At 44.5% G+C, this 9,632-nt stretch overlaps 1 protein-coding gene across 1 annotated transcript in view; it reads right to left on the bottom strand.

Moving 5' to 3' along the window:
- GCNT1 (glucosaminyl (N-acetyl) transferase 1) overlaps positions 1 to 9,632 on the bottom strand; it is a 27,849-nt gene that overhangs the window by 9,243 nt on the left and 8,974 nt on the right. The window contains exon 3 of the mRNA XM_049633930.1: positions 6,706 to 6,877. The gene's annotated coding sequence lies outside the window, so the exon portion shown is untranslated. The remainder of the gene's footprint in view (positions 1 to 6,705; positions 6,878 to 9,632) is intronic.

The following is a 9,632-nucleotide window of genomic DNA, read 5'->3' as shown; positions in this document are numbered from 1 at the left end:
AAAAAAAAAAAAAAAAAAAAAAAAAAAAAATGGAAGCAATTAATTAAATGGCTGAAGATTATTTCTCACAAACAAAGAATGGGTGCCAGATTGAAAACTCCTTGGAATACCTTCAACAATGCTGAAGGCAATAATTCCAGATGAGAATTCTTTGAACCAGATAAATTATTATGTCAATTAAAGGTAAATTAAAATTTTTACATCTTGAGACATGGAAATTCGCAAAACATTTACCTTTATGCACTTCATCTCAGGAAATTACTGGAGGATAAGCGCCATCAAAACAAGTATAGGGGTGCCCGGTTGGCTCAGTGGGTAGAGCGTGCAACTCTTAATCTCGAGGTTGTGTGTTCGAGTCCACTTTGGGGGTAGAGTTTACTTTAAGAAACTAAACAACACCAACAAAAAACCTCAAGTATAAACTAAGAAAGGAGACGGTGTAAGAATCAGAAAAGGTATATCCCAGGATGATAGTAAAGGAACCTCCTAGGCCATGTCACAGGCCAACAGACAACCCTAACAGGCTGGGGCAGATCAGAAGGTCCCAGGAGAGATGTCTTCTAGATGGAACTGTTGGAATACATGAAGGGAAGAAGTATATTGAACACCGATTTCAACTACAGGCAGAGTTTGGGCAGTGAACTTGTGAACAAAGTACTTTGCAAACAAAGCAAATGATGGAGGGTTGGGGGTGGTAATCATTGATTCCAAAGAAACCAGAGACACGCAATGGTGAAAAAAGCAATCGGCGTGCTCTGTGGCTTAGCTCTGCCGGGCATCAGTCTTAACGCACACACTAGCCGTCCAATCGAGACCCAATGAAACCTTAATAGGAGCACAGAGCAACGGGAAAGATGGTCATTGAAAGCAATGGGTTGTGTGCTTTGCCCAGCGTTACATACCTGCCCGTGGGAGAGGCTCTAAGTGACGTCGTTGCTCCAAGCGATAATCTCATCTACCACCCCTCCTGTTCAATCTCACCCATCACCTCTCCCAATGGTAATGAGGAGACAGAAGAAGTGGGGGGCTGTTTTTGCAAGGATAAGTACGTAGGGAGATATGTGCAAAGGAAGTCCAGAAACCACTGATTATCAAAGGTAGATTTCGGTTTGCAATTAAGTTCGGAAACGGGAGAAGGCCTTACGATGTAAAAACTAACAGCTAAGTATGACTAGTGCACGACTCCGTATTTTAAAGAAACCAATTCCAAAAGATGACATTCATCCCAATCACACACTTACTAGTTTCAGTGAATTTAGCTAAGTATCACTACCTTAGAAAATGGAAAAAAAAAAAGAAAGAAAGAAAGAAACGAGCGACCTGTGGCTCAGGCTCTATTTCCTAAACTCTTTTTAAAATAATTAATGGTAATAATGAAAAGGCAGAGCAGGAAGAGGGAGGGAGAAAGGAATAATACAGGTTTTGTTAAAAATTTATGACGTAACCTATTTAGACCTCCAAGTGGAAGGATTTAGTGGCTTTATGTGAATATGCGTATACATATGTACACACCCCTAAGAACAATCAGGATTTTTCTCTTGAGCCTCTCATTACCCTCAAGACTCCGAGACAAGGGGCAAGATAAAAAGGGCCCTGCACTCGTTAGCTCTGTTAACCTTGGGTAAGGTTAGAGCTGACAGGTGAGTCAACGGGAAGGAAGAAAAGGGTGAATTTCAAAAAGGTAAACTCCTTTCTTCTCGGCAATTTCCACCACGGTAGTTCTGGCTTCGGTCCAAACAACACTATTATACAGGAGAACAGTTCTCTCTACCTGTTGCCTACTGTACCACTTTGAGTAGTGGAAATGGTTTTTTGTTCTTAAAAACATATACGTGCGCATAAGACGTGCGTAAACAAACGGCCAGAAGGTCAAAGCCGGGTCCACAGCCATTGTCTTTCCACTGCAGGAAGGATGGTCTCAGTTCAGTTGGCCTCTAGTCCCACTGGAGACTCCTCTGGGGCTCCATTTCACAAACTCCCAAGGACCGTCGTTGCGTGACCCAGAGGCTGCCGTGACAGGAACAAAATAGCCACTATCGTGATCGACGCTAAAGGTGTCTGTCCAAGGATCTCAGAGGATGGCGACTCAGTCAAGGGTGACCAAGCGCCATCCTGAAGCAGCCAAGGGAAGGGGCAGGAAGCAGCTAAGACCCCAAGGCCATGTCCTGCCATTCAGGGTAGAGTTCTTCCACCTGTGCGTCCATGGCCTCATCGGAGGGAACCTCGCCCGTCACCTCGGGTTTCTGAGGTGTCACGTTTTATTTTTAAGGGTTTTTTTTTTTAAGTTTATTTATTTATTTTGAGAGAGAGAGAGAGAGAGCGCGCGTGCAAGTGAGCAGGGGAGGGGCAGAGGGGGGCGGAGAGAGAGGATCTGAAGTGGGCTCTGTGCTGACAGCAGAGAGCCCAACGCGGGGCTTGAACTCAAAATCCGTGAGATCATGACCTGCACAGAAGTCAGATGCTTACCGACTCAGAAGTCAGAGGGCTTCCCGAGAAAGAGCCTTCTGTTCGCTCAACAGACATAATGAGTGATTCTCTGTGCCACATTCTGTGCCTGGCCCTGCGGTGCCGGGGGGGGGGGGGGGGGGGGCACTGGGTTCAGCCCTCTCCTTCAGTCACACCATCTGGTGTTGCAGTTGTAAGATCTTATTTTGTGTGGAAAGAGGGCACAGGAAATGGGGTCCAGAGCTGTTCATAGTAGGTTTCCTATTGCCTGTGTTTCTGTGGCTGGACCCCAAGAAAACTCTGGAACGAACTCTGGGAGATGGTGACCGAAACTGTGGAGCTTGGTGTTTTTAATCATGCTCCTAAGCTTGGAGCACCCCAAGAACTTTTCCTGGCCAGTCTGGAGGAGCAGACGCTGTTGGGGTCTCAGGAGCTTGTGCTAATGTGACACCTCAGGGGGTGCCTGGGTGACTCAGTGGGTTAAGCATCCGACTTCGGCTCAGGTCATGATCTCACAGTTTGCGAGTTCGAGCCCCATGTCCGGCTCTGTGCTGACAGCTCAGTGCCTGGAGCCTGCCTCAGATTCTGTGTCTCCCTCTCTCTCTCTCTCTCTCTCTCTCTCTCTCTCTCTCTCTGAATGAGCCTCACCCCTGCTCATGCTCTCTCTCTCTCTCAAGAAAATAAACATTAAAAAAAATTAAATTATATAGCATAACTAATGAGAGTTTCTCAATGACCTGTTCCTGATTTTAGATGAAATTATACATAGGTTTCATCTGTGTGATCACCTATATGAGAGAAAGAAGGGAAGGAAGGAAGAGGTTAAGAAAGGGTTCTCTACACCTGAATTAATGGCATGAAAAGGTCTATAGATTTTTTTTCATTTATTCACTATACTATTGTGGGACGAAGCTATGAACTTCAATGAACTTCATTCATTGCTGGAAATAGCATTCACTCTTCTCCCTATTTCTCTTCCCCTGGAGGCACAACCAAGCCCTTAAGTAGCTGATGCCAGAAAGAGGAACTGAAACCTACCATTTCTGCCTAGCGGCCTCGGCTGGCCAGATGCACCGCACCCAGGTCTCTGCTGCAGAACTAACTGAAAGCTGTAAATCCACCAAGAGGGAAAGAAAGGAAATGCACCTGGGTGGCTCAGTCAGTTAAGGGTCTGCCTCTTGGTTCCGGATCAGGTCACGATCTCAGTTCGCGAGTTCAAGCCCCGGATCGAGTCATGATCTCACTTCGCAAGTTCGAGCCCCACTCTGGGCTCTGTGCTGACAGAGCCTGCTTGGGATTGTCTCTCTCCCTCTCTCTCTGCCTCTCCCCTGCTCATTCTCTCTCTCTGAAAATAAATAAACTTAAAAAAAAAAAAAAAAAGGAAAGAAAGGATCCAGAAGGCTTCCTCGAATACAGCTGACCTGAATCTTGGAAGATGAGTAGGATTCAGACAGTAGGAAAAAGGAGAGAGAACACATCTGAAAGCCTGAAGCAAAGGAAGAGACTGTGATGTATGGCAAACCCAGTTTTAAAACGAAAAGGAAAGTGAGAGATAATAGCTGTTTGCCCCTCATGTTCCATAGCCCTGAAGACCTCTTTCCAAAATCTATTACGACAAGAAGTGTGTTTCTCAATGTGGTAAACCACAACAATGAATAGATTTTTTTTTTAATGCTCATTTATTTTTTAGAGACAGAGAGAAAGACCGCACGAGCAGGAGAGGGACAGAAAGAGAGGCAGACAGAGGAGTCGAGCGCACAGCCCGATGTGGGGCTCGAACTCAAGAACCGTGACGTCATGACCTGAGCCAAGTTGGACACTTAACCGACTGAGCCACCCAGGCGCCCCAAAAGAGGCTTTTTAAATTAAGAGAAGACACGGCATGAAGGAACATATGTTAGGAGAGCACTGGGAGGAGTGAACCCAGGTTGTGTGAACACAGAAAACCTTTGTAGGTTAGTGTCATGAAAATTTGAAGGTAAAGAACAATGATCATCTGTCTGCCCCCCTCTCAAAGACTGCCTACACATCTTTAGTGTTATCCCACTTTCCTGAATGCAGGACTTAGGGCTAAACTAACTTTGAAATGGGACAGACAGGTCCACTAAGGCGGCAGAGTTCATTTGTGGAGGCAGACCTCGATAGACTTAAATGAAATATATCTACTTATGCACGTGCGTGCACACACACATTTGTAAAAAAGGAATCTTCACCTCATTACCACTGCAGGCCAAAATCAAGCGTGAGAGATCTTATCGTTCACTTCAAACTTCCAGACTGAAAAGTAGTAAACTTTTTTCTTTCACTTTTTGAAATCTAATCCTAGGTGGTTTAGACTATTAAATAGACCACCACGGTGGTATGGAAACGAAACTTTGGATTTGAAAGGCACGTTCAAGTTCATTTTGTCCGCTCTTAATTTGGATGATGAGAAAACTAGGGCACAGAGAGCACATGGCTGGCCAGGCCACACATCAAGAACAATTCTCTAGCACAGACATCTCAACACTGGCCCTGGTTTCCATCCCACCTGCTCATCATACAGCCCGTGTGTCAAGGGTTTTCTGAACAATCCCGATTTCAAATATTCCAGGCTTTAAATACTTCCCAGGACCAGAAGTTCTAATTCCAAAAGACTAGATTCCTTTTTGTTTTTAAAGGAAGTCCTAAAATTCCAGGTCATAACATGTGTCTGGATTTTTGGCCTGCTAATCACAATTGTCAGGGTAGATGTTCTCTATCATACAGAAAAATATCAAGTTAATCTTTGGCAGAAATGAGAAGTGCTCTTTTCGACATGTTAAAGTCCAGCTCAACCTCTAGGTCCTGTCCCCAAATTGCAGTTGATCGTCCCTTCTTTGAAATCGAATGTCACTCACTCACAGAGTGAGCCACAGAGAAAAACAGCAGTGTGGACTCATATAGGAGGGACTATAAATCCCAACTACGTCATGTCCTTTTTCTTTTTTTAATGTTTATTTATTTTTGAGAGAGAGAGAGCGTGAGCAGGGGAGGGGCAGAGAGAGAGGCGGACAGAGGATCCAAAGAGGGTTCGGTGCTCACAGCAGAAAGCCCGATGCGGGGCTCGAACTCACAAACCATGAGATCATGACCTGAGCCGAAGCTGGTCCCTCAACCAACTGAGCCACCCAGGTGCCCCGAAACTATGTCACGCCTTAATGCATGATTTCAGCAAGCTGCCTAATCTCTCCAAGTGTTATTAGCTTCCTCATCTGAAAAACCGAGGTCATAATGCCCTCCTCATGGGGTTGGTGGTGTTTAGAAAACCCTACAAAGCACTTCGTACAGGAACTAGTATGTGGTAGCTTCTCCATAAACAGAAGAGGTGTCATCACCATCATCTCCCATTTTAGCATGAAATTCCACATAACCTGGTCTCTGTAACTGGTCCATGCACATCGTCAGTGAGCTACTGGTAATTGGGCTAGTCTCAGACTCCTAGCCCACCCCCTCTATTCATGCTGTTCCCTGGGAAGGAAGGAGGGAGGGAAGGAAGGAAGTTCCCTGGGAAGGAAGGAAGGGAGGAAAGAAAGAAAGAAAGAAAGAAAGAAAGAAAGAAAGAAAGAAAGAGGGGCGCCTGGGTGGCTCAGTCGGTTGAGCGGCCGACTTCCGGCTCAGGTCATGATCTCGTGGTCCGTGAGTTCGAGCCCCGCGTCGGGCTGTGTGCTGACAGCTCGGAGCCTGGAGCCTGTTTCAGATTCTGTCTCCTTCTCTCTCTGACCCTCCCCCATTCATGCTCTGTCTCTCTCTGTCCCAAAAATAAATAAACTTAAAAAAAAAAAAGAAAGAAAGAAAGAAAAGAAAAGAAAGAGGGAGAGGGAGAAAAAGAAAGAAAGAAAGAAAGAAAGAAAAGAAAGAGGGAGAGAGAGGGAGAAAAAGAAAGAAAGAAAGAAAGAAAGAAAGAAAGAGGAGAGAGGGAGGGAAGGGAAGGATGGAAGGGAGGAAGAAAGGAAGGAAGGAAGAAAAAAAAAAGAAAGGAAAATCCCCTTTCCCTCAACGAAAGGTACAGCAATGAATGCCTTGGATGCTTTTGTTAAATGTACCTTCAAGCTCATAGTCTTTTCCAGATAAGAAAACCAGAGTACAGTATCTAAATGCTCCCAGTTACGGTGCGTTGGGGAGCATACCGTGAATTTGAAGCCCCCTGTGTGTGGTCTGACAGATGGAGTCTCTATAAAGAAACCTCAAAGAACTGGCCGTACGGCGTGGTGCTCATCGAATCTTCGGCACGGACCTTACCCTTCTGCACAGCGCACGAGGGCGGTTGGGTTCGGTCAGGGGTCTCCAACTCCTGAGAGACACAGCACTCTGCTGCTCCTCAGCAGGTGGGCGGTGGACAGGGGCTGGGGAAGCCGAGCTCGGGCCAGGCTGAGCGCGGGGAGCGGAGGATGACGATGACCGGGAAGTCCCGCTGCAAGACAAAGTACCAATCAGGTTGTACTTGCACAAGTCCGAGGACTCCCTTTCTTTTTTATGTTATTAACAGCGTCTGAAATTGACAGGCACTTGATGAACTATGTGTTCGCTACAGCGGTGGTTTCATTTCCTTACAAAGGAGATTTTAAAATTGATGGCACTTTTACCCTCGAAGTTATTTTGGGATTAAGGAGATTGTTCACGAGAAGAGTTACGCAACCCTGGAACTAGCTACTTTCCCTCTCACTTTGACAGTCAAGGAAACTGAGGCTTTAGGCTGTCTTGACTAAGGTCATTGGCTCCAGTTTACCAGCAGGGCTGACTCCCCAAAGGCAGAGGGAACAGAGCAGTCTCACTTTCCGGCCAAGAACAACCCTGGATCCAGTTGTTTTAACTGCTTCGAACCATACCTTGCCCTACCTCCTACCTTCCAAGGAGCCCCAGAACCTTCCAAACGTTCCTGCGGGTGTCAGTAAGACAAACTCTTCTTCTGAAGGCTTCAGCCCTAAGGTACAGCAGAGCAACCTCTTCAACCTCAGATACCCAGTGTGATAAGTGATCTGACCATTCCCTCAAAGCAGGTGCATAAATTTGAGTGGCAAACTTTATCCAACATTTTCATTGTATCCAGATTACATTTAGGTATCTTTCTTGAATTCAAAGGTATTGCCAAAGCCAAGAATGAGGGAATTCTCTACGTAATAACATGAAAAAAAAAAAAAGGTTTTCGAGATGAAACAGCATCCAGATAAGCTGCATTCCAGTCTGTACAGAATAAACCCATTAAAAAACAAGGCTCCAAATATATTGTCAGTGATCACTGGACAAATTTGAGAAGCACACACCCGAAAAGATTCAGTGGTCCTCTTTTTGTTTGGGGGAAGGGGTATTTTTTTCAAGCACCTTTGAAATGTTTAAGTCTTTAATTTTCACTCAAAATTGCAAACTGAGATCAAATGGCCCAAATCCTCCAACATAAGCTCCGGTTAAACAGGCTCGCGGGGCGCCTGGGTGGCTCAGTCGGTTAGGCGTCCGGCTTCGGCTCAGGTCATGATCTCAGTCTGTGAGTTCGAGCCCCGCGTCGGGCTCTGTGCTGACAGCGCAGAGCCTGGAGCCTGCTTTGGATTCTGTGTCTCCCTCTCTCTCTGCCCCTCCCCTGCTCATGCTCTGCCTCTCTCTGTCTCAAAAATAAATAAAAACATTTAAAAAAAATTAAAAAAAAAAAAAAAAACAGGCTCGCAAAGCATTACAGTAAAGACACTTTCCAAACAAACAAAAAGCTACTTAGAGTTCTAGGCCGGTTACACATCATTTTCGTATTCCCTTCTGATGCCTGTCGAGGGACACTACTGACTTATATTTGTGAGTAGATGTCATAGCATCTGGGATTCAATTTCCTATTCTGGTTTTTGTTTTTTCTCCCATTATTTTTTAATGGACACCAGAGAGTCTTTATTGTTTTTGCCACAATTAGTAGGTGTCGTATAGTTGGATACTAAGGGTGTTTCCAAATTATATTGTTATGAACATGAACTATGAACTCTTTTGAAGATACACATAGTGTTTTCTCTTGGCTTTATAAAGGATTTCTAGGAATAGGATGCTTGGATCAAAACTTCCAAGTTTCTGTGGCTCTTGACTGCCTTCCAAACGGACTATAGTCACTTATACTGCCACTCATAATATCTGAGCACCATTTTCTCTACATTTACTATGTAATTATCTTAACTATGTACCACATATTCATCCACTGTGTAATTATTTCTGTCAATATCCCAGCTGTAAAATGCTACATCACTGAGTTTCATTTTGTATTTCTTTGATTACCAGGGGCTCAATATTTTCTCTTGAGTATGTTTACATGGGAGAAGAAGGACAGTTTAGTAGCAATGATTTCAGCTCTGAAGCCAGACTGCTCAGCTCAAAAACTGGGTATCATCACCCACTAACTCAGACTCCTGTAAGCTCTTAACTTCTCCAGGCTTCGGCTTCTTCTCTGGTAAAAATAATAACAAATGAGAACAACAAGAACAGAGGCACCTGGGTGGCTCAGTCGGTTAGGCGGCTGACTTTGGCTCAGGCCATGATCTCATGATCATGTCTGGGAGTTTGAGCCCCGCATCGGGCTCACTGCTGTCAGCACAGAGCCTGCTTCAGATCTGTCCCCCTCTCTCCATCTCTCTTAAAAATAAATAAACATTAAAAAAAAGAAGAAGAAGAAGAAATTTTTGGCCATTTGATTGAATTAGGGTCATGTGTACCTTAGAGTTTTCATAAAGAAAAATATAAGTCAAAAACTTATATTTAACAGATGGGCCCTTAATAAACATTAGCAATTTGTTCATTATTATTATTATTCAGATTTTCTCTTCTCTGGACAACGTTCAAATCTTTAGTTTATTCTTACAGGTAACTTTTTTCAGACCTCCAAAATCAGCAACTGTATTTCAGGTTTACTAACCCGAATGTACTCAATTTAATTCCACACCCAGGCAGCTATTACACAAAATGGAATCCTAGGTTCTGGGGGAAAAATACAATCATAAAAAATGTGTCTCCCTGATCTCAAGGAATTCACACAAAGGTTATCGGTTGAGCCTTCTGGGGGAAATTATAGGTTGGGTCAATATAGTTAAAAACTATTTTGGGAACTGGCAATGCAAGCTGGTGCAGCCACCCTGGAAAACAGTATGGAGGTTCCTCAAAAACCTAAAAATAGAACTACCCTACGACCCAGCAATTGCACTACT

The sequence above is a fragment of the Panthera uncia genome, chromosome D4 (genome assembly GCF_023721935.1).
Source record: "Panthera uncia isolate 11264 chromosome D4, Puncia_PCG_1.0, whole genome shotgun sequence".
NCBI classification, from domain to species: Eukaryota; Metazoa; Chordata; class Mammalia; order Carnivora; family Felidae; genus Panthera; species Panthera uncia.
The sequence above is the reverse complement of the archived record's forward strand: the minus strand, read 5'-3'. Positions and strand labels throughout refer to the sequence as shown.